The 25,092-nt window shown below is 37.8% G+C and overlaps 1 protein-coding gene across 11 annotated transcripts in view; it reads left to right on the forward strand.

Annotated features, from left to right (window-relative positions):
* The window catches only part of ST7 (suppression of tumorigenicity 7), a 248,100-nt gene that overhangs the window by 75,948 nt on the left and 147,060 nt on the right, over positions 1-25,092 (forward strand). The gene's annotated exons all lie outside the window — the stretch shown is intronic.

Consider the following 25,092-nt stretch of genomic DNA (forward strand, 5'->3'; position numbering starts at 1 on the left):
AATAAATTTCATATATTGAAAAAAACATGAAACCATTTTAATCTTTAAAAAAATTTTTTTAATGTTAATTTATTTTTGAGAGAGAGAGACACACACACAGAGCATGAGCGGAGGGAGGGATGGAGAGAGAGGGAGACACAGAATCTGAAGCAGGCTCCAGGCTCTGAGCTGTCAGCACAGAGCCTGACACAGGGCTTGAACCCACTAACCATGAGATCATGACGTGAGCCGAAGTTGGAGGTTTAACCAACTGAGCCACCCAGGCGCCCTTATTTTAATCTTTTTACATCTAAAAATAACATCTTGTTTTCATAACACACCAGAGTTCATTTTCATTGTAGACGTTTTAAATAATACAAATAGTGAAAAAAGGGAGGGAGAAGAAAAAGAGGCTCTGAGTTTTGGAGTCAGATAGACTTGGGATTGAATCTTTATTCTGCCTTTTACTGGACAAATAGTCTTTAGTAAAGTTAAAATCTTTCAGTTGAGGACAACATGTAGCCCATGCTGAAAGGGCAGACGTAAATGTCTTAACACAGTTATACTAAGTGTTGAATGGGTAGTAATGTAAGTATAAATACAAATAAACATGTATTGGTTGAGCACTTATAGGGCAATATACTGAGAGATTTAACTATACATAGATATATATGTAGCACGGATATATAGGTGTGTGTGTGTGTGTGTGTAAAAATCTAATGAACATCTCCATCTCTGTCTTTAAGGCAGATGTCTTTAATAAGATCTCATCTTTCCACTTAGTGATAACTTCTCAATCTGTTTTAACACAAAATAGTCTTTGAGTGATATGTGTATTGCAATCTGTTTTTTCCATTTAGCAATATATTATTTTGCCACAGCATTTTAATCCCTTTTTGCCACAATACCAAATTTAACAGCCACAGATTTTTTTTTTTTTTTTGAGAGAGAGAGAGAGAGAGAGGCTGAGCATGAGGTGGGAGAGGGGCAGAGGGAGAAAGAGAGAATCTTAAGCCGGCTCCACACTCAGCTGAGAGCCTGACACAGGGCTCGATCCCATGACCGTGGGACGATGACCTGAGCCAAAATCAATAGTTGGACGCTCAGTCGACTGAGTCACCCAGGCACCCCACAGCCACAGATTATTTTGTTGTAGGTTAAAACATATTTTTAAACTAAGCTTTTAGTAATGGTTCTTTAGTGTTTTTTTCTTCATTTTTTCTCCTATAAATAGATGTGGTAAACATTCTTGTAGTTAAATCTTTGCACATAGCCATGCTTTTTACCTTAGGATGAATTCCTAGAAATAGAATTGGAGGACAAAAGACATCAAAAGTTTAAAATACATGGTTCCTATTATCAGATTATCCTGGGAGTTTATGCTTTTCTTTGGTATATATTTAAAAATATCTTTGTGTATATTCAGAAGTTATAAGGTCATGGAAAAATGCAATATCATTCACTTTCTCTCTTTTGAATATGAAAAAGAGAACTTTTAATTTTATTTTTTAAAATTAATGTTTTTTTTTGTATGTGTAAAAGAAAAGTGACTTAAATGAATCTCCCCCCTGCCCAAATTCCATACCTGTGCAGGTGCCAGGAGGTGGTTGGGACCCTTGGTTAGGTTGTGATCCTGGTGAGTCTGGCTTGAGTTCAGTGGGCCAATTGGCCCACCTCTTTATAGTCCTAGACCACACTGGCTAGCCCTGCAAATCATTCTGCAAAGTTTGGATGGTGATCCTAAGGAAAGTAATCTGCCATGGGAGCCAGAAGAGCCCAGGAAGTTCCGTCAGTCACACGCCTGCACAAGGAGAACAGTTCATTGTAAGAAATTCAGTTGGTGAGTAAGTGTGTGTGTACTCTACACAGAAGATCCCCTCTCTGCATGGCACATTCCATCTGAGCGGGTTGCTTCACTATAAGTCTCTAGGCAATGGCTGTAGGGAACTTTATTTTATTTAATTTATTTTTTTAAATAAAATTTATTGTCAAATTGGCTTAACATACGACACCCAGTGCTCATCCCAGCAAGTGCCTTCCTCAATGCATATCATCCATTTTCCCTCTCCCCCACGCCCCGGCCTCCTTCAGTTTGTTCTCTGTATTTAAGAGTCTCATGTGGTCTGCCTCCCTCCCTCTCTGTTTATATCGATTTTTCCCCCTCTCTTCCCCCATGGTCTTCTGTTAAATTTCTAAAGATCCACATATGAGTGAAAACATATGCTATCTGTCCTTCTCTCACTTATTTCACTCAGCATAATACCATCCTGTTCCATCCATGTTGCTGCAAATAGCATGATTTCATTCTTTCTCATTGCCAAGTAGTATTCCCTTGTATATGTAAACCACATCTTCTTTATCCGTTCATCAGTCGATGGACATTTAGGCTCTCTCCATGATTTGAAAATGCTGCTATAAACATTGGGGTACATGTGCCCCTATGCATTAGCACTCCTATATCCTTTGGGTAAATTCCTAGCAGTGCTACTGCTGGGTCATAGGGTAGGTCTATTTTTAATTTTTTGAGGAACCTCCACATTGTTTTCCAGAGCGGCTGTACCAGTTTGCATTCCCAGGGAACTTTCTTTTAAAGATTGGAACCTTAATCTGCTGATCCAGTTCATTTCTTTACCAGTGGGTCTGGGTTTGTCACTATAGAGTGCTGTTACCTTTTGGGAAATCATCACTGGTAGAAAATGTTGCTGGTCTCTCTATCTATCTATCTGTCTATCTATCTATCTATCCTTTCATATTTGCATTTAATAGAGCCTGTGCAACAATATAGTTGTCAAAATGATCTGCAGTTAACTCTGTATTAATCTGGAGAATATTTTTCTCTAGTTTCATTCTCTAAAACTTAGTTCATGGAATTACACACACACCCTATCAAACCTTATTATTCATCTTTTTTCCCTCCTCTCTTCTTCTTTCCTTCCTGTACCATCTACTCCCTTTTCTCTGGATTGAAGAGTAGTAGAAGATGCTTTCTGGAATATTCAGGATTTTGTTGGTTAAGTTTTCAAGGGCCGTATCTGCCTTATGGTGTGAAGCCCCTGAACATGAGCAAGAAGGCCTGGGTGATGTGTTTGCAGATGTATTAGTGACATTTAAAGGGCTTAAAACTGTGTCATCCTGAATACAGGACTGAATTTTTAATGCACATTCATCTATTTCTACATTGAGGATGAATGTAATTTTAATAGGTGAGGAAGCAGATTGGTTATTCATGGCAAATTCTGCTATTGCTGGAGTGTTCTGCTTTTCTCCTCCAGTAAAGCTTAGAGATGTTTATGTGCCAAGAATTCATGTTACAGGCACTAAATTAGCCAGAGCTATGAAACAATAGTATAGATACTTTAAAATAATTAATATTAGCAAAGAATGAAGGTCCACAAAACAGTTGCTACTGGGAGAATTTGATTAATGCTTGGTGCTAACTAGAATGTTCCCCTCTTTTCCATACAGTTTCCTATACATTGTTTCTCATTGCATTATTACTTACTCTCTCCATGTATATTGTCTTTTAAAAAGCTCCCCTTTCTCACCCATAACTGCTCCTTCTGCCTGCATACATACGTATATTCCTATTTTCCTAAAATAGCTGGATAGGCTATTTCAGTGAAGTGTATTTTGTCTTAAAAATAAGAAGGTTCCCTAAGCTGCATGCCCTTGCCTGTGGTAAGCAGAATGATGACCTCTGAAGATGTCTAGGTCCTGACCTCTGGAACCTGTGGATATGGTACTTTAAATGGCAATAGGAAGTTAAGGTATTAGATGGAATTAAGGTTGCTAATGAGGTGACTTTAAAACATAGAGATTATCCTGGATTATCTAGGGGGCCCAGTATAGTCACAAAGGTCCTTAAATGTGGAAGAGGAAGGCAGAAGAGGCCAGAACAATGCAGTGTGAGAAGAGCTCAACCTGCTGGTGCTGCCTTTGTCGTTGGAGGATGAGGGCTATGAGCCAAGGAACGTGGGTGGCCACATGTACCCTTTCAGAAATATTCTTGCATAATAAATGCTGTATATATTTTCTCTTCTTTTCATTTTACACAAATGGGAACTTTTAATCCATGCTTTTATATCCCTTGAGTTATTGCTTTTTTAATCAACTGTTGAAAACAGATGTAAAGATTTACCATTTATATCGACGGAATTATGTTTTAAAAACAGCTTTTAAAAAAATTCCTTTATATGATTGTACCACAATTTACACAGTTCTCTATTGATGCACTATTAAGTTGTCTTCAGGTTTGGCCATTATAAGTTGTCTTAATCCATTTAGGTTGCTGTATCAAAATATCATAGGCCTGGGTGGCTTATAAACAACAGAAATTTGTTCCTCACCATTCTGGAGGCTGAAAAGTCCAAGATCAAGGCACTAGCATGGTTGGGTTTTGGTGAGGACAGGCTTCCCTGTTTATAGATGCCATCTTCCTGCTGTGTCCTTACATGGCAGAAGGGCAAGGGAGCTCTTTGGGGTCTCTCTCTCTAAGTTTATTTATTTTGAAAGAGAGAGAGAGCGAGAGCGCATGAGGGAGCTCGGGGAAAGGAGAGAGAGAGCAGGAGAGAGAGAATTCCAAGCAGGTTCTGCACTGTCAGTGAGGAGCCTGACATGGGGTTTGAACTCACGAACTGTGAGATCATGACCTGAGCCAAAACCAAGAGCCAGACGCTCAACTGACTGAGCTACCCAGGCACTCTGTGGTCTCTTATATAAGGGCTTTAATCCTATTCATGAGGGTTGTGCCCTCATCAACTAATCACTTCCCGAAGGCCCTACCTCCAAACACCATAATCTTGGGGGTTAAGATTCAACACTATGAATTTTGGTAGAGGGGACACCAACATTCAGTATGGCAAAAGTCTTTGTGAATATGCATAAATCTATTTGCAGCATAAATTGCAAAAAGTGGTATGGATGGATAAGTTCATGAATTTAAAATTTTATTGATAGTTTCTAAATTACTCTCCAAATAATTCATCCAATGTATATTCTGTTTGGTAGCTTCTGTCTGGGCTAGATGGTACCTTGATTTTTAGTCATGGTAAAGTGGATAGTTCAAGATACTAAGAGACACAGATCAGATGGAGTATCATTCTCTTTATTCCCTATTAAATACAGTGTCAAACATTGTTTTCTGATGGCCAGGCTTCAGTTGTGCAAACGATCTGGGTCTTAGAGCCAATGCAATTCCTTCAGCAGTAGTGAGAGCGGGACAGAAGTCGGAGTGCCCATGTCCTGCGGCTTAGTGCATGGTGTGACTGTACAACTCATAACAGCAGGGAGGGAAGGCAGGGTGGCGTCCAACTGTCTGTTTTCCCTTATTTGGTTTTCTTACCTATAAAATGAGGGTAATAGTTCAGAGGAGCCATAATCATTTTATATAATTATCTTTGTCAACCTGATGGGTAAAAAGAATATCTCATCTAACTGTGCTTCTTTAATTATGAATGAGGTTAAACATTGTTAAATGTATATAAAATTGGTTTTTAATTGATGCATACAACTTTTTTTGGGGGGGGTCTTGTTGTATCTTGACTACAAAGGCCTTCCCTTCTCCAAGATTAATACAAATTATTAAAACCTCCCATATTTTCTCCTAGGATTTTTATACTTCTTTACTTTTGAATCTTTGATCTAATAATAGAGTTTTTTCTCTTTTCAAGGAAAAGTTAATGTAATAAATATTAAAACATGATTTGGCATAATCTATAGGGCCTTTATGTTGAATATATATTTTATTTTATTTTTTAAATGTTTATTTATTTATTTTGAGAGAGAGAGAGTGTGCATGATCAGGGAAGGGGCAGAGGGAGAGGAGAGAGAATCCCAAACAGGCTCTACACTGTCAGTGTGGAGCCTGACACAGGGCTCAAGCCCACGGACTGTGAGATTATGACCTGAGCTGAAATCAAGAGCTGGATGCCCAAGCAACTGAGCCACGCAGGCGCCCCTTGAGTATATATTTTAGCATGGTAGTTCCACTCAGTATACACTCTTTCACGAATGATATAATTAATAATAATTCTTTTTTTGGTTTTTAATTTTTCAATGTAAGTGTTAAGGGTGGGATAAATAATGTTTGAACCATCATTGCAACACACAAAACATTTTACCTTTTTGTTTTAGAATTATCATAGTAATCCATAGAAAAGTAGGCATTCAAGAATGAGTAATCTTCGAAGCATCACAAAACACATGCTGTTAATAATTAATATTTGGAACACCTTGCTGTTATCTCTCTCTACTTCCTCATGTCTGATTATATCAAATTGGGGAGAAATGTATTCAGTCTTAGTAATTTTTTATTTGGATTTAAGCTTCCCAGTGGGGGAAATAAAGATGAATTTTTTATGCTTTATAGTTTTAGAGTTGTTGTTTGAAATTGGTGTTGATAGAAATAGTGACTAATGAAGCAAGCATTGGTATGCATTGCTAGGGTGTTTGAGACTTTTCCTTTTCAGTTTTTTTGTTGTGGCCTAACAAAATTCTATCTAGTTGAAGAAGTCATATGTTTAAGACAAATTAAATTTTTAGGTCAAGAAATATTTTCTTGATTAATTGTATATTACTTCTGTGATAACTGCCTTGTATTCCCAGGTCAACAGGACCTCTCAGAGGAGGCAAGCAAGTTTCCTGTGTTTAATTGCCTTTAGTCAATGAAGGCTTGTCATGAGTGGGTTCTAAAGGGAGCCCGATTGCACCTCTGAGATGAGGAAGTGATCATACACAGTCATGATACATATATTTGCTATTTATTGAAGTCACTCAGAATATTCTGCAAATATTATTTTAGTTCTTCAGATTTAATATTAATGCAATTTTTTTTTTAAGTCCAAATCTTGCAAGTAGCACCAACACACCCCTGTGATATAGCAAATGTTATTTCCAGAGATTGGCAGAGATTCCAGTATTGGGAGCATTAGTTCTGTTTTGCCTGGAAGATGCCAGCTCTGTGTTTCTTAAGTTTCTAGCCAGTTTTGCTTAATTATGTTTATGTTTCTCAAAGCGGCTTTGAGAGGGCAAGAGCAAACCATGGTCTTATCAGCGAGGTCTTCAACTCTGAAGAAAATATGTGTAATACTCTTGTCTCTGGACCACCCCTGCTTCTTGTTGTTTAGTTTCAACATCTATTGTTCTTTCAGAGTGCACAGCCCTGAGATGGGTGCCAGTGCCTACCTTTCCTCTTTCCTTCTTTCTTAGATGTCTTCTTTCCTCGGCTTTGTAAGGAAGCGGGGATTGTTGCAATTTTGATTTATGTGTCTGATAGAACTTTTCATTTTAGGGGAAGGGATAAGCAGACAGGAAGAAGGTGAAAGAAAGGGAAACAGGATAAAGGAACTTCTCTTTCTAACGAAACAAATTGGATAAAATCACTTGTTTGCTTGAAAACTGATAAACCCAATACCATCTGAGAGCTGTTGTAACAGGCAACACTTAGGTGCTTTGTGTTCTTAATTCATTTAATCCTAAAGGTAGGTTTTATTATCCCATTTCACACAGAAGGAAATGAATTCATTTTGAACAAGCTTATCTAAGGTCACACAGTGTCAGGGCCAAGAATCAAAGAACTCTATGACTCCAAAGTTACTGTTTGTTTATCCATCTATTTCTTCTATTTCTAAATATCATTTATATGCAGGTATCTCCTAAATTTTATCTCTAGATCTCTAGCCTTAGTCTGGATCTCTCTAGTCTAATCTAGACTTCTCTGAACTCCAGACCTGTTCATCCAGCGGCTTACACAGCATCTCCACTGGGATGGCACATATATACATCAAACTCAATACATGCCAAACTCCTGATTTCTAGGCCCTCTTCCACCTACTTACCCACCCATTTGTTTCCTTCTTATAGCATAACTGTTCCATCCTTTCAGTTGCTCAGGACAAAAATTCCTTGAAGTCATCCATGACCTCTCTATTTCTTACTCTTCACATGTACTCTGTCAAGAAGTCTTTTTGGCTTTACCTTCACAATTTCTAATGCCATTTTCTGCCTGGATTACTGAAAAGGTTTTCTCGCTGGTTACCTTGCTTTTACCCGTGCTTCCCAAGTCTATTCTAAACACATCAGCTCAAGAGAATCTTTTCAAACAACAGTCAGACTTCTGTCCTGCTCAGCCTGCCTGCCCCCCCCCCCCCCCCCCCCCCCCCCCAGTTTCCTCACCCTCAAGAGTAAAAGCCTTATGGGATTTGGTCCCATTACCTCTGCTCTTATCTTCTATTAGATTTCTTCTAGCTGGCCCCCAGGACTTTTCACTGTCCCTTTAACATACCAGGCACACAGCTGCCTTGGGGTTTTTGCAACTGATATTTCTTCTTTCTGGAATGCTTTCACTCCAGATATCTGCATGGTTCACTCCCTCTTTTCCTTTAAGTCTTTGAGCAAATGGTACCTTCTCAGGGAGGCCTACCCTGAACACTCCTCTTGCTGGCATCTGTACCCTGTTTAAATTTCTTCCACTGCACTTATCACCTTCTAATAGATTATATAATTTATTTATTACTGTGTATTGTCTATTTCCCCTACCCTCTGATCTCCTCCCAGATGAAAAATCCATAAAGGCAGAAATTTTGCGGGTGAAGTGGAGTGTACACGGTTCATTTTATGTGCCTAGCAATTATGTCAAGGCCTGGCACGTTGTTGATGATCAATAAAATCTGTGGAATGAATACGTTTATTCAGAAACATGGATTAAGCTCTGTGCTGAGAGTAAGGAATACAGGGACCTTCCCTGGCTCCCAAGCTTTTAATTGATTACACTCCTTTGGGAATCTCTACCTGTCAGTTAAAGGGAAATCAAGTTCTAGGGAGGTTGTAATTCCCAGTGGTGAGAGGAAGCAGCCTGTGTTCAGCAGTTGCTTTGTATCAGATGTTTCATGTAGAGAGATAGAATGCATCCATTTACACCTTACACCAGCTCCACTAGGAATGTGCTGGCTGCATTCTGCAGGAAATGGCGTGGAGATATGCCTTCTACTGTAAACTCAAATCCACGTCTGTCTGTCTGTGCTTTCCCAGCTCTGCCGCGCTGCCTCTCTGATGGCGCACCATCACCTACGGGATGAGCCCTATTTCCTAAGCGTGGCACGGAAGACCCTTTCAGTCTGCATTCAGCCCGTCTGACGAGCCAGTTTTTCTCTCTTCAGGACACTGTCAACTCCAGCTTCTCATTAACGTCTTGCTTTTTACCTAGTAGATCATATGCTTACAGTTTCACACTGCTGCAAATGTTTTTCCACTAACTGAAATGTTTTTTCTTCCCTTTTCTGCCTGAGGAATCTAAGCTTATCATTAGAATCCCAGTTCATGTGTTACTTCCTCTATGAAGCCCGTTTTAAGCTTCTGTTGGGGAGGTAGTCGGTCACTGCACACAGCTTCTCAGAATGCCACCCATCATGCAGTAATTACTTATCCTTTCCACTGTGTTCTAGTTAGTCCCCAGGAATGGAGCTTTCTTCTATTCTTTGCTTTACTGATACCTAGGACAGGGCCTAGTATATGCCATATACTAAGTGAATGTTTCTTCACTCAATGGTGATTTGAGCTATAATGGGTAATGAAAACACGTAGGGATTTTGAATTAAAAAACAGAAGAACAGTAGTTATAATCTGAGAAAAGTGTAGAAGACTCCTCAAAAATGCTCTGTGGATGAGGCATTCATTCATGTATTCATTGCTTTAGGGTAGTTATTAAGTACATGGACTTAATACCCAGCTCTGTCGCTTACTTCAGGCTTAATCTCGCCAAGTTACTTATTTCTCTGAACTTCCACCTGATCTATGAAATGGGGGATAACATTGGTGCCTACCTATTAGTATTGCTGGGAGGATTTAATGCAATGTATATAAAAGGACTGTCATATATAGCACTAATATAAAAACAATAAAGCTTTCTGGAGGAGTTAATGTTTTCACTAGATGGTCTTAGATTTAAATTGCATTGAATGAGCAAAATACTAAACTAAGGACATCAATCATTAAAAAATAGCGTGGGTTTTTTTTGTTACCTTGTGGGTTCATTAGAATTATTTCTGATACTCATCTTTTTTCTACAATAGAGCTCTGTTTGAAGTGGTAAATTGAACATTTCAAACATTTAAATAGAAAAGGGTGAACTGTTTTTTTTTTTTAGTTTACATAAAGTGGATAAGAATTTTAAAAAATAATACCTCCCCCCCCCGCATTTTAAATGAAGGGGATTGGGGATTGGGGCGCCTGGGTGGCTTGGTCGGTTAAGCGTCCGACTTCGGCTCAGGTCATGATCTCACGGTCCGTGAGTTCGAGCCCCGCGTCGGGCTCTGTGCTGACAGCTCAGAGCCTGGAGCCTGTTTCAGATTCTGTGTCTCCCTCTCTCTCTGCCCCTCCCCTGTTCATGCTCTGTCTCTCTCTGTCTCAAAAATAAATAAACGTTAAAAAAAATTTTTTTTTAAATGAAGGGGATTTAGAAATGGTCATTATCACAGAGGAAACAGTTGGAACCTGAGAGTTATGTGTTTCATCAGAACAATTTAATTACAGGCATATGGTAATCTTAGTGTTATTTCTGAGATGAGTTAAGGAGAACTTTTACCAAGTAGAGTGTGTGATTGCAAGAAATGAAGCTCTCCCAGAATCTGTTTAGGTGGGCCTTGTGATATGGTATAGGTATGGTATGATATAGGATAGAATTATGTTTAGAGTGTTCTATGAAAATTTTAAAATCATGCAAATGTCGCATGTCCACATTTGATTTTACATTGAGTTAATGTCTGGCACTTTATACTCCCTGTGCATTGTCAGAAAACTTCCCAGGCTGGCAATAATTAAAGGATTTGGATTAAATAGATGTAATGTGAAGTTTGTGACATCTGAGAGTAGGTTAGCCAGCTTAATACCAGGTGTTTGGAGACTGGGGATGTTTTTCATGGTTATAAGTTTTCATGCCAAATTTTTATTCCAGAAATTGGCCTGGTAAAGCATGCTTTGGATACAAATGCAGAAGTAAACAATGACTTAAGAAATTGGCTTGGAAGTGAGGGATTTATTTTCTCTGTCCCACTCTAATATAGATATAGAAGTAACACAGTTATGGATAAAACAAAGCAGTCTTCAATTCATTAAAATATATTGCATTTCACTAGTAGAGATACCACAGTGAACAAGAAGAAGATGGTCCCTACCCTCATGGAGTTTATAGTTTCATGGATAGGGCAGACATGAAGCAAATACATAACACATCCATATTTATCAAACAGGGTGCTGAGGTGGAGGATAGTTGGGCTCTGACTACAGATAAGGTAGTCAGAAAAAACCTTCCTGAGAACTTGAGAGTTAAGGTGCGGGATTCTAGAAAGTCAGCCTTATGAGGAAAGAGCCTTTCAGGCAGAGGCTCGGCATGTGCCAGAGCTCTGAGCGGGAAAAGAGCATGAGTCCTCCCAGTGCAGGAGAGAGGCCAGTAGGGCTATGATGGTGGAGTGGGAGTGGAAGCCTGACACCTGTTGTGTAAGATGGGAGGTGATGGGGTCATGGATCAGGGTGGGAGTGGTAGGCGGGGGGAGGATGATGTGTTCAGGATGTATTTGCCGAGTAGAACTAGTGAGCTTGTTGAGTTGGGCAAGAGGAGTGAGATAGATGGAGAAATCAAGGATGCTCCCAAGTTTCTAGCATGAGGAACTGAATGGATGGGAGTGCTGTTAACCAATGTAGGAAATTATCTGAAGGAAATGGAGAAGAGCACACAACAAAGGCCAAAGGAAATATGAAGGTTGGCAACCCTTAGTAGAGTCTAGCCACCCACATGTTTTTATTCCCATTCTCTTGCTTTTTACCAAAATAAAAGCTTTTCATCTGCTGCAGACTCTTTGAACACAGTGCAGTCTCTGTGTCATCAATAATTTATGCAGAGTTCTCAAGTAAAAGCGTTAGTGTCCAAGGCCTTGTGATTCTGGTTTCCCAGAATATTTCACAGGGCAGATATGAAAGGGAAGATTTAACAACAAAAACAAAAACAAAATGGCATCATTTATTAGTATGGTGCAGTTAAAGGGCCATCATTAAATTTTCTCCAGGGTCACTCTCCTTCTGGTAGGTGTGTAATTTCACTATAAAGGTTATTGTTCTCCCAGGACCTGTTGTGCTAATGTCTGCAACCCTATCTGCAGGAGACTAAATGGGTTGAGTGGTATGTTTTGCTTTCAGCCGATTTTTTTCCATAACTACCAGAAAGGCTTTTGGAGGTATAGCTTTGTAACCTTCCAGCTGACATTGACAGTTAGTTTTTGAGGAAAGTAATTATTCTTATCTGTTCTTTTTCTTTTAATAATAAATAACTTTTTATGTTATAAATAAACCGTCTTCATTGTAGATAGTTTGGAAAGTACAGAAAGTTATATGATCATTAGTAGTCCCATACTGAGAAGTAATTTTTTTCCAGTTTTTGGTTTTTTGTCTAATCAGTGAGATGCTTCACACTCTTTGTGCAGTTTTGTATCCTCCATTTTTTCACTTAACATTTTGTTATGACTCTTTTCTGTATCTTATTAACTGTTATTCAAAGATGACATTTTAAATGGCTATGTTCTATTTTATGGCATGGAGCATTTAATCATTTTCCTATTGTTGAGCATTTAGGTTTTTAGCTGTTTTTCATAGGGAAATTTTAATTAAAGGAAGAAAGTCAGACAGTTTGTACGAAACACAGTGTTTTAACAAAAGAAACAATCATCTACTCAAACCAAAATAATTGGTAAAGCCAGGGTCTTCTCCAGGAAGCTTTGGAAGAATGATTGGGGCATCTGAACAATAGCAGTAACAGCCCTAGTCTGCTGGGCTCTCAGCTCTGGCAGTGGACACAGGCTTTTCTGTGTCCTGGGAGGTGCTGGAGCTAAACATGGATTCCCTTTGCTAAGCTTCTCAGCACCATTACTCACTGGGATCTTTGCCCTGGTCCTTTGACGCCTCTCTGTATTTCCATTTGTATGTAGTGCTTCTGCGTCTTGCCTTCGAGCACTGGCTGAAATTAGGGAGAGATAGCCACAAGCCTCTTTCTTACCAACCAAATCTGGTTGTAGGCCACCAGATTTGCACTGCTTCATCCCCAGTCCAGTCTTCCTTTGTGGATTCCCTCCGGTCTCAGTGGGTTGTCTTCTTCTAGCCATCCATTACTTAACAACTGTTCACTGAGCACCTATCGAGTTCCAGGAATTAGGCTAGATGTTGCAGATATGGTGGTAAGAAAGAGAAAGTTGTTTCCATAGTTTAAGCTTGGTGGGAAGTAGCTACATGGGAGAGAGTAGAGATTGCCGTGTGTGGTTTTTGGGAGAGTGATGTACCAAAACAGTTTTCTAGATAGTTCTGACCTTACCTAGCTTTCCCGTGCACACCAAGCACTCACTACATTTTGTATTTTAAAACCTGTACATGCATCCCTTTAGGTGTGAGCAGTATACCAAAGCCATAAAACAAGAATACCGTCAGTGGAGCAGAGGCATTGCTTGGTAATGCATCTCTGCTGACCTTCTGCATTTTTGGAATTGTCAGGCTATATCCTCAGATGCTGCAGTGCAAGCCTGTTATAACAGTCCTCTGGGGTTCAGGAACTCCTCTTCTCTGCTGTGCTTATAGCAGGATGCATGCCCATGCTACAGGTGGAGGTGGGTAGACCTGGGCTCTTAGTGTGCCTGGAAGGTGACATTTATTCTTGGTGTGCTTCTCTTCTGTTCTTAAAAGTACACCATGAACCCAGAGTATAAGTGATTTTTGCCTTTCTCTGGTCATTCCTTTATCACACTGGGTCTATACTATAAATGTGCTGGGCTTGAGGGCAGGGTGCCATGTTGTGTTTTTTTTGTTTGCTTTGGTTTATTTGGTAATTTGTCAAGTACATATTTGTGGGTGAGGAACAGAACAGTTTCACCTGCTGAGTTCTATGTGAGCAGTTTCCTGACATATTAATTTTTATTTTATTTTATTTTATTTGTTTAAAAAAAACAACTGGTATTTTTGATGGATGTAACTGCTATGGAATTCTCTGCTGGGCATATCAGGGAGGTGCAGCAGACAAATAAATTTGGATTTTAGCAATACATCCATCTCATGATATTCCTTTGCAAAGATGGAAGACGTGGGCTAGGAATAAGGAAAAGCAGATGAATTAGGAACATTAGCCATTGTGCTTAGGGATGATGTGGTACAAGAACCCTCTGACACACATTCATTGGCTCTTAGTTGACATTTTTACTTCATCTCTTATTAGTCACGTGGCCTTGGACAGCTTAATAATAATAATCATAGTTATATATAATAGTGGTTCACGGTACGTCTGGGTGGTTCATTTGGTTAGGTGTCAGACTCTTGATTTTGGCTCAGGTCATGATCTCACAATTCTTGAGATCAAACCCCATGTCAGGCTGTGTACTAACAGCATGGAGCCTGCTTGGGATCCATCATCTTTCTCCCTCTCTCTCTGCCCCTCCTCTGTTTATGTTCTCTCTCTCAAATAAATAAACTTAAAAAAAAATAGTGGTTCACAGTTACCTAGTAACTGTTCAATTACTAAAAAGTAATTCACTATACTAAGGAATAGATTTGATTGATTTAACCCTCTGTGTGATGTAGGTACTATTATTATTCCCTAATTTGTATGTGAAAAAACTGAGGTGCAGAGAAATTGAATGAGGAATCCCAGATCACACAATTTGCCATTGCTGGATCTGGGCTTTCCACTCAGATCATTGTGATTAGGTAACCCATACTCCAACCCCTATGCTATACCTAACTACCTAAGTCCCAGTTTCCTCAGTGGGGTAGTGGGAATTTATTTACCTGATAAAATATTAGGTCCTGTTGGTGTTCATGTTTCAGTCAGTTCCAGGTCCCCACCTTTCTGGTACTCCTCCTTCTTTTCAAATGGCAGTTTGACTTTTTGTTGCAGTTTAATGAGCCAGGTGAGATGAGAATGTCGATTTGTGTCAAGTGAAAAAAGGGCTTCAGTGCATTACTGAAGAGTACGTTTCTTGCTCAGAGTTGTGAGTTACGTGAGATTAAGCGAGATAAAATAGAATAAAGTGTAAGTTGGAAGGAGCTTTGTATATATAAGGGATTCTTTTACATCACAGTCACCGTGTGGGAGGATTCTGGTGGTATGTGGCGGGGTCCTAACTTCAGTCCTGTCCATTTCAACATTGTGTCAGTATCTGGGATGAAATAAATAGAGGGGATGCTTATCATTGGCTTGTGGATCATGTAAGGCTGTAAATTTAGTTTTCATTGATTCCTTTTATTTTCTCTAATTATTTGAAAGGTAGACTATTTAAGATATAATGATTTTAAATTGTGCCCAGTGTAAAGTTTTTCGTAAATATGCTTAGTGCGGTATTACACTAATTTATATTATTATGTATTCATTCATTCTTTTTAAAAATTGATGTATAACTGACATATGACATTGTATTTGATTTAGGTATACAGTGTAATGATATGCTATATGTACATTCACTCTTAATATGTCTTTCTTATGCCCTATGTATGAATAATAAATGGCCCAGGACAAAACTAAAACTAAAATTTCAGATTTGTTAGGCTAAGGACTGTTTCTGTTTGTTTGTTTCTTATCTGTTTTTCATATAGAACTCAACATTATGTTTTGGATATAATTGATGCTTTTTTCCATAGTGTTGATTTGATGTGAATTTCTTAAAGTTAAAAACTAAGCCTTAGGGAATTGTGAGATGTTTGTTTACATGCTTTGAGTTAGGGCTTCTCCTAATAGATTGTTTGATTGAGTTATGTACTAACATGTCTGTACTTGATTAGTTGGCTTCAAATGCCTAAACATAGCAAATGAAAGCCCTGTTAAAGACCTCTAACATCAACTAGTTATTTCAGACCTGTACTAAATCATGAATTTGAATATAGTACAAGAGCCTTTTTTATTCAGACTTACTTTTTCCTCTTAACAGGAAGCTTTGAAAAAAGACAGTGATGTGAGTCAAGGTACCTGAGTTTTGTCACTATGTAGTATGTGAACATGGGCCTGTCACTTTAACTTGTTGGGACCAACAATTTGTGCTATAAATATAAAGTAAGAGGGTTAAAAATCAAGATCCCTTCTGATTCTTTTTCAAGTCCTGTTCCCATCTGTAGAGTCTGGCAGCTATAGTAATCCTATCAAAGTGGGATGTTTTGCAGAATCCCAGTTGGTTTGAGGCAGTGCCTCGAGTACGCTGACTTAGGATAACAGCTGTTTCTTGTGTGGGAGCCACAGATTCAGGATTTCTACAAGCTGTCATTGGAAAGCAAGCTTATTTTTCATAAGTTTTTATTTTTTAATTCTTAATGTTACATTTGCAAGTGGGTATCAAGAGTATCAGGAGTGTTGACTAACTTGTGTGAGTGAGTCGTTGGAAACACATCTGCTTTTGCTTTTTGAGAATAGATTATTCTTTAGCCAGTCAGGTTATCTATCTAAATAAGACAAGGAAATCAGTAACACATTTTGTTTTTGTAGAAGAGCAGTTATTTCCCATAAAGTTTGCATGATGTATTTTTTGTTTTTATTTCCTGGCAAAACGTAAGCATTCAGTTTTCTTTAGCTTTATCTATCTTCAGAAATTAATGAAATCGATTTGCATAAGAAGTAGTTAATGTGAAAAACTTAAAATATGTTTTATTTAATATCAGTTTGTTATACATCTTTTCTGTTGGTTGTTAACCTCCTTTTCATGAAGACACATTGTTCTTATTATTTGAAGGCTAAATTTGCTTTGATTTCTTGATTCATTGTGGCGAAATTGAATATCATAATTCTTAAGAGGAAGCTAAGTATCAAAAATTGCGTAAGAATTATAAATTTTTCATATCTAACCTGTATCTTATGAGAAATTACAATACAGAAAAATTTTAACCCAGGTTCTAAGTCAATTGATTGGCCATATTTATGCAACTGCTGTTGAGGCCTCAAAGCAATATCACATATAATTCCTGCTCTTGAATAGATTATTATTTAAATGGAAAAGAAAAAGAGAGTTTAAGTTAAAACATGTTTTTTTTTGCTTAACAAGTGCTAGAATGAACACAAAACATGGTAAAGTTTCATATGTGTGTGTATGTATGTTTATGTGTGTAGTATTTCTGGTATGTATGTGAAATTTCCTGCTAATTTTAGACATATGGATCTAGATTTATTATGGAATTGAGAATTATGTCATCCCTCATACTCTTCATTTCATGGAAGTGTAGTGCCTTTGGTCAGAAGTACCATGGATTGTACTCTTGATATTCAATGAAAACTAATTGTTAGTTATATTTTAATTTATTTCTGACTGTGGGCCTTAGGCTTCTACAAATTTTAAGCATTTGTTTGATTAAGTATTAGAATTTAGTTTTTATATTTCACATCCATTTGACCAGTGTAACCAGTTGATGCATGCACAATGGAATCATTTGGTGTGAAGGGCTGGGGGTGGCAAGCAACCTGGACAGGGTAGGCTGGATCCAGTGGAGACAGATCATAGGTGGGGCTAGATACTGGCTAGTTAAAGAAGACCATATGGGTAATGGAGGACAAAATGAGTCTGGAGGCTATGGAATCAGTTGAAGCAAGAAATGCAGACAAGGCAAGCAGGATATCAGGTAGCTCATGACTCCAACACCAGTGTAATAAAGGAAAGGTTTCTAATTACAGTGCTGGAGCTAATTTCCCTCTACCTCTTTCATGATTCCAGTTGAGTGGGAGACCTTGCCTGTTTCCAGGGGTTTTGTAGCTAGAAGAGATGGTGGGCCTTCAAGTATGTTCTGAAGTAAGTAAAGGCAGGACATGAAAATAGAATTATAGAGAACTTGTTATAGACAACGGAAGTCTCAAAAATGAACATGAAGCTTCTTCTCCCTGAGAGAAACTAAAAACAAATATTAGAAAGCCAAAGCATTTTTTCTATCTGTGTGCAGCATTTTAATTTGTAAATCCAACCCCTGACCTTTCAAAGCTAATTTATGCATGTAATACCACTTCAGCCAAAATCATTCTGGGATTTTGGGGGGAACTTGAAAGGATGATCTAATGGAAAAATAAACATGGGAGCTTCCCAAGAAACTTTCCAAAAAGAAGAGCAATGAGTAATAATGATTAAAAAGTGTGAACCCAGATCTGTGGAACAATAGTTGAGTTTAGAAATAGATTCAACAATATATAAACTATAATAAAATATGTTTTCTCCAAAAAAGGAAGGATTACAGTGGTGTTGGGAAGCTGATAGCAGTTTTTAAAAAAGTAGTTATATCATCTTTTACTGTTACACAATATAAATTTGAAATAAATTAGTGAACTTGATGAAGTAGTGAAATTAACAAAAAAAAAAAATCATGTTCTAGAAAGACCAAAAGAAAATAGAACAGAATATATAATAGAATTGTGAAAGGATTTTTTTTTGTAGTTTTAAAAGAATAGAAGTAAAGAAAAAGATAGATTTGAACAATATTTAAAATATATGCTCAGTGATAACAGATTTTTAATAGGACAGTAGCAAAGTGGAAGGTTGATTTGTGCCAATGTGACTGAAAAAGAACATCTATAAAGTGCTTGTTCATTTTTATCCCCCAAACACTGAGACTTTTATAGATGAATGGACAAAACAGCTTACACAGAGGGAAATACAATTCATAAAGTGAACATGAGAAAATATTTATCATAATTCATGATCAAAGATCTCACTCAAGTTTATAGCACATAGATATTTTATAATTACTGAAGTAGTCGCTCCTCCCATCACAAAGAGAACATCTTCTGTTGGCAGATTTTCAGTAAAATTTGCACAGCCCTTTTTGGAAACAAAAATCAAGCCATGGGAGAAGTGGAAAAATTGCTCAAACCCTTTGGCTTAGTAATTCCATCTCTAGGAATCTATCCCAAGGAGATATGTGTATATATCACGATCAGATCCTGTTGTTTTCCATAATAGCAAAATGATTGGAATTAACCTCAATGTTTATAGAAAAGGAACTGGTAGGGGCGCCTGGGTGGCTCGGTCGGTTAAGCGTCCGACTTCGGCTCAGGTCATGATCTCACGGTCCGTGGGTTGGAGCCCCGCATCGGGCTCTGTGCTGACAGCTCAGAGCCTGGAGCCTGTTTCAGATTCTGTGTCTCCCTCTCTCTGTGACCCTCCCTTGTTCATGCTCTGTCTTTCTCTGTCTCAAAAATAAATAAACGTTAAAAAAAAAAAATTAAAAAAAAAAAAAAAAGAAAAGGAACTGGTATATTATGATGCTACCACAACATAGTAAAATTTCATCAAGTCATTTCAACAAAAAGTATAGACTAAATACTTAAGAAATACATCTAGGGTGTAATGTTGAATAGAATCCACAATATGATTTCAAGACAGGATATAAGTGTGTGTGAAAGCTAAATAGGTAATAATGAAAGTAATTCCATTAAAATGATAGTTTACAGTATATTTTAAAATAATTACAATAATGTTTAAGGTAATATTGCCTTTCCCATAAACAAGTAGGGAAAGGAATCTAATTCCTGTCCTTGTGAAGCTAATTACAAACATCATGGAATTGAAATTCCAGGACATGGAGTCTCAGGTCCCTGCGGTGAGTGGGTGGTAGGGAATTTGGCTTTTTTCCTACAGTCCCAGTCACGCAATTCAGTTCTAAAGACTCCTTCACTAACAGGGGAAACAGGGAGGGCAGGTTTCACAAGATTCAAGCTCACTAGCCCAGCTTTTTTACTGGCCTGCTTGATGAAATTTATTTGAATTTTACTTTCTATAATGTGTGTGTGTGTGTGTGTGTGTGTGTGTGTGTGTTGCTGGCCGAGAGGGACAAGTGAGGGGAGTAGAAATAACTTGGGATGCTTTTGCAAGTAGTTTGATGGAAATGATTTTTCATGTAAATTAATTAGATACCCAGAGAACAACTTACATAAATGATTTGAATCCCAGATTTAGTGATAAGAGAAAGTTACATGTAAATGCTCTACTTTCCAGAAAATATCACTCAGTGAGATTGAATTTTACTTCTGCAAAGGTACAGAGGAGGATTTTAAGTCGAGGTAGTACTGTAAATGACAGGTCTGGATCCATAGGCATAACAAAGATGGAGGATTATGTATAAATGGTACTGAAAGGCAATACTGATGTTAAAAGGAAACATGTAGCCATTGCTATTACAAAAAAAGAAAATAAATAATATTCACACTGGTTGTCTTTTGGAAAATTGATATGCAGGATAAAGCTTAAGAATGTAGGCAAATTTCAGGGTACGTCGGTGGCTCAATACTTAACTGACTGACTCTTGATTCCAGTTGAGGTCATGATCTCACAGTTTGTGGGACTGAGCCCCACTTAGGGCTCTGCATTGACAATGTGGAGCCTGCTTGGGATTCTGTCTTTCCCTCTCTCTGCCCCTCCCCTGCTTGTGCATGTATGCATGTTCTCAAATAAGTAAACATTAAAAAAAAGAATTTAGGCCTCTTTTCAGATTGTATTCCTAAGTTTGTTTTCTATTCAAAAGGGTGCCTTGTTTGTCACTGATTTGTTGGAGTATTAGTCATCTCAGGCTGCCATCATAGACTGAGTGGCCTAAACAGCAGAAATTTTTTCTCACAGTATGGAGTTTGGGAATTCCAAGCTCAACATACTGGGCCATTCACTTCCACGGTGAGGGCTCTCTTCCTGGTTTTCAGACAACGGCCTTCTTGCTGTCTCTTCACGTGACAGAGAGAGAGAGGGAGAGGGAAGGAAGGAGGGAGAGAGGTTGAGAGAGGGAGAGAGAAAGCTGCCTGATGTCTCTTTTTCTAAGGGCACTAATCCCATCATGAAGACTCCATTCTTAGGACCTCATCTAAACCTAATTACCCCCAAAGCCCCATCTTTAAATACTTTCACATTGAGGGTAAGGGCTTCAACATATGAATTTCGAGGGGGGGGGGCCGCAGTTCAGTCCATAGCAGATGGTAAGTAATCTTGCCAACAGTGACCCTATCTTACTCTTGCTTAGCCTTCAAGCAGGGAGCTCATTCTAATTATACATGTACTGCCATGGAGATCAGAATCAGTGTTGGTTCATTAAAGCTGGTAGCTTGTTAATGGTTTGCTCATTGTGATATGAAATTCAGTCACATTTTCATAGTAATCTATGGGATTTATTTCAATGAGTTAGCCTTCTATTAGAATGCCAAGCAACAATAGCAGTTCAGTTTATGTGTTTAATTATTCTCTTTTCCTCTTCTAGAGCATTAACATATTTTATATGTGCTAAATTTTCTAGGATATGATAAATTTTTGAGATCTCCTCAAAAGATATAATTATAATAGTTTGTCATAGGTAAATTAAGTTCAGATTCTTTGTAGGGACAAAGTGAATGTAATTTTGTATTCTGTATACATTGAATAGGCGTCAGGACAAGAGACAAAGGAAGAAATGGAATATCCTGAGTTTAGCCAGCACTCCCTGTAACCAAGCTAGTTTGATTTTTCTGTGCCAAAGTAATGGGTTAGTTCAGCCACTTCAGTTAGAGATCTTGGTGCCTTAATCTTCCACACAGACAGTCAGATAGGGTGGAGCACAAAATGCTGGGAACTTTCTTTTAGTTTTTAACATCTTTGAAGAGGAAGAAAAGAAAAAGTTAAGAAATTATTTGGCTTTAACTTTGCTGAGACTCTCTAATGAATCTATATCTAATGATATTTTAAAATACTGATTTTTTTTTTTTTTTTAGCATACTCTGATAGGGGCATTGTCCTGTAAATGGAAAAATATCTCAATCAAAATAAAAAATAACTGAATGTAGAATCTTAAGTGTTTGTTTTTAATTTCACTCAGTTCTCTTTTAAAGTTCTAGGCAGAATTAAATAAGAAAGAAAATGTGGGCAATAAGGTTCTTTTTATAATGTCAGTGATGATTTTATATAAATGATAAAATACAGCTCCAATTTCTTCTCTTTTCTTTTCTTTTCTTTTCCTTTCCTTTCTTTTCTTTTCTTTTTTTTAATTTTTTTTTAATTTTTTTTTTTTTTTTTTTTTTTTGCTTTAAGCCCAGGACAAAGATAAAAAGTTTTCAGAATGATAAAGCTTGTGTTTCCATTCACTGTGTTTCATTCAGTTGAGAGGTAGTAGAGGAAGATATTTAATTTTACATTTGTGTGAAATAATTACATCTGTTGCTTTCATGGTTTCTTTTTTCTACAGAGGCCTAGTTTACTACACAGTATAACTCAGAAAATACTTGTAAAACTGTTATCCTTTGGTGTCTCCTTCACCCATGGGACATAATTTTATACCTGTGTGTGCCATTTACAGCAATTTCCAATAGGTATTATTTATAACAGTTTCTATCACTGTGTGTAAGATTTGAAGTATACTAATTTGCAGAACATTAAAATCCCTATTTAGGGAAATAGATTTCCTCATATTTATTTAGTAATTAACATAGCTATGACAACATAATATAACATTAAAGATGTTTTTTGTTTTGTTATCTTGGGTTTTTAAACTTTTTTTATTAAAAAAATTTTTTAGTGCTTATTCATTTTTGAGAGAGAAATATAGCATGAACAGGGGAGGGCAGATTGAGAAGGAGACACAGAATTGGAAGCAGGCTCCAGGCTCTGAGCTGTCAGCACAGAGTCAGATGTAGGGCTTGAACCCACAAACTGTGAGATCACGATCTGAGCTGAAGTCAGACGCAACCGACTGAGCCATCCAGGTGCCCCTACCTTGGCTTTTTAATATGGTATTTTACTAAACTGTAAAACAAAATTTATTTAGTTCTATTGAAGATAAAAGTTTATGGGACAGTGTACATGCAAAAGGTTTTTTTTCCTTTTTCATTATCTGCCTCAACATACTGGTAAATAAACACATATCCCTTTGCTTTTCCTAGTTAACACTTTCTTAGAACATTTTTAACAAGAAATGTGATATAATTATCATAAAAAGTCAGCAAAAACATTAATGAAATATCAGGGTAATTAAAAAACTACTTTCCTATAGGCTTCTGTCAGGGGCTTACAGAAAGGTCTCAGAAGAATTTGCTTTTTTTTTCACAGCTATTTAATTAACTTGAGAAAAGTCCCAAGTGTACCCTTAATACAAATATGTTTCACAAAAGGTGGTGGCTCTAAATATGTACAGGAGTGTCTTCACCAGTGGCAAGACCAAAATGCTATGTTTTTCAGGTGCAATTTGGGTATAATTTATTAATTTCAGCAGAAGTTTAAGCATATAAACAGGATAGTTTCATCATGAACTTTGCCAGGGTATCTCCTAAAATCAATCCTTGTATTGGTTGCTTCATAAGGTGAGTATATTCCTTGGCCCAGGCTTCTTTAGGGAAAAGATTTCTTTAAGTAACATTTGCTCCCCAGAGATACGTTTATGGGAGAGGACTTTTATCTGCAACAACTCTAAGGGTTTCCTTGCAAATAAGTGCCATGGAACAGAAGTAGATGGGTTCCTGCTATATGTACTTTACAGGCTAGAGTATATTGAAGAAGCTTAACACATGTTCATGAAAGCAAAGCAAAACAAAACAAAACACAACTGGACCTTAAGGAAGAACAAATGAGTAATCACAATCTGTATTTTGTTTTTGTTTTCAGTCTCTTAAATTGACTAGCACCTATAGAGCATACTTCCTGATTGATACTCCAGAGGCATTCTCACATGTATTGTTAGTTAAGTGTTAGAGTAACCTTGTGAGGTATACTAATAAGGAACCCAAGTTCAAGGGGTAGTTTTTGCCAAGATTCCATAGCTGGTTGGGAGTAGAACTAGGAATTTGAGGGCCTTTTCATTCTAGTTGGTTGGCTACACTTCTATTTTTTTTAATTATTATTTTTTTGCATTTTATTTATTTTTGATACAGAGTGTAAGTGGGGGAGGGACAGAGAGACAGAGACACAGAATCTAAAGCAGGCTTCAGGCTCAGAGCTGTCAGCACAGAGCACGACGCGGGCTTGAACTCACAAACCGTGAGATCGTGACCTGAGCTGAAGTCAGATGCTTAACCGACTGAGCCACCCAGATGCCCCTGGTTATGCTTCTGTACTGTGTTCACTCTTTCTTTTGGTGTTCTATCCAGTGCAGGCTGCATATGTAGAACAGAAGAGAAGGAATTCTGCTGAAAATCCTTGTTTTCTTTTCTGTGTGCCTCAGCCCAGTCAAAATTAGTGGGATTTCTACCACAGTGTAATCTAAGTCACCATTATTTTTCCTCTGGAATGCAGCAGTAGCCTTCTGACTGCATGTCCCCTCACAGCAGCCAGGGATTCTTCTGAAATATAATTTGGGTCATGTCACCCTTCTGCTGAAAGCCTTCAGTGATTTTCCATTGTACTTAAAATAAAATCTAAAATACTTATTTTGGTCTACAAGACACAGCATATTCTGGCTCCTGCTTATTTTTTCTTCACTTGTTTAGTGTCCTCTAACCATACACATTTTCTGGAATGCTTCAAGCTGTTCCTTGCCTTAAGACCTTGTCACACTTTTGTCTGTAGGTTCTTTCTACTTTCAACTGATTGATCCTTCAGTGTTTAGCCCAAGTGTCATTTCCTGAAGAGATACCTTTTCTAACCTCCTGATCTAAGCCCTCCCATTTTATTCATTTTCTTTCTTTCTCTTGGCATTTATAATCAGCCTTTATATTCACTTAATAAGTAACATTTGTAGAGCCCTTGCAGTGTGCCAATCACTGAGTACTACCTTTAGCCTTGTTGGTAGATGAAAGAAGTAAGATACTTTCCCAGATTATAGTAAGTAGTGAGCCAGGATTTAAATCCAGACTTTGTTCGTAAGGCTGTAAATTCTAGGAGGGCAAGAATCATGTCTGTTTGCTATATTCCCAGTGCCTGGATTATAGAAGGCCCTCAGCAGTTGAACAAATGAATCCTGGCAAGGACTTGTTTTCATAAGAGCATTATTGAAATGTAGTTAGCATACATAAAATCTACCCTTTTAAAGTATGCAATTCAGTGGTTTTTAGTATTTCCAGAGTTGTGCAACCATCACCACTATCTAATTTTAGAATGTTTGCATCATTCCTGAAAGAAACCCTGTACCCATTAACAGTCACTTCTCATTTCCCCCTTCCCCATTCCCTGGAAACCACTAATCTGC

Source organism: Panthera leo, chromosome A2, assembly GCF_018350215.1.
Source record: "Panthera leo isolate Ple1 chromosome A2, P.leo_Ple1_pat1.1, whole genome shotgun sequence".
Classification (NCBI taxonomy): domain Eukaryota; kingdom Metazoa; phylum Chordata; class Mammalia; order Carnivora; family Felidae; genus Panthera; species Panthera leo.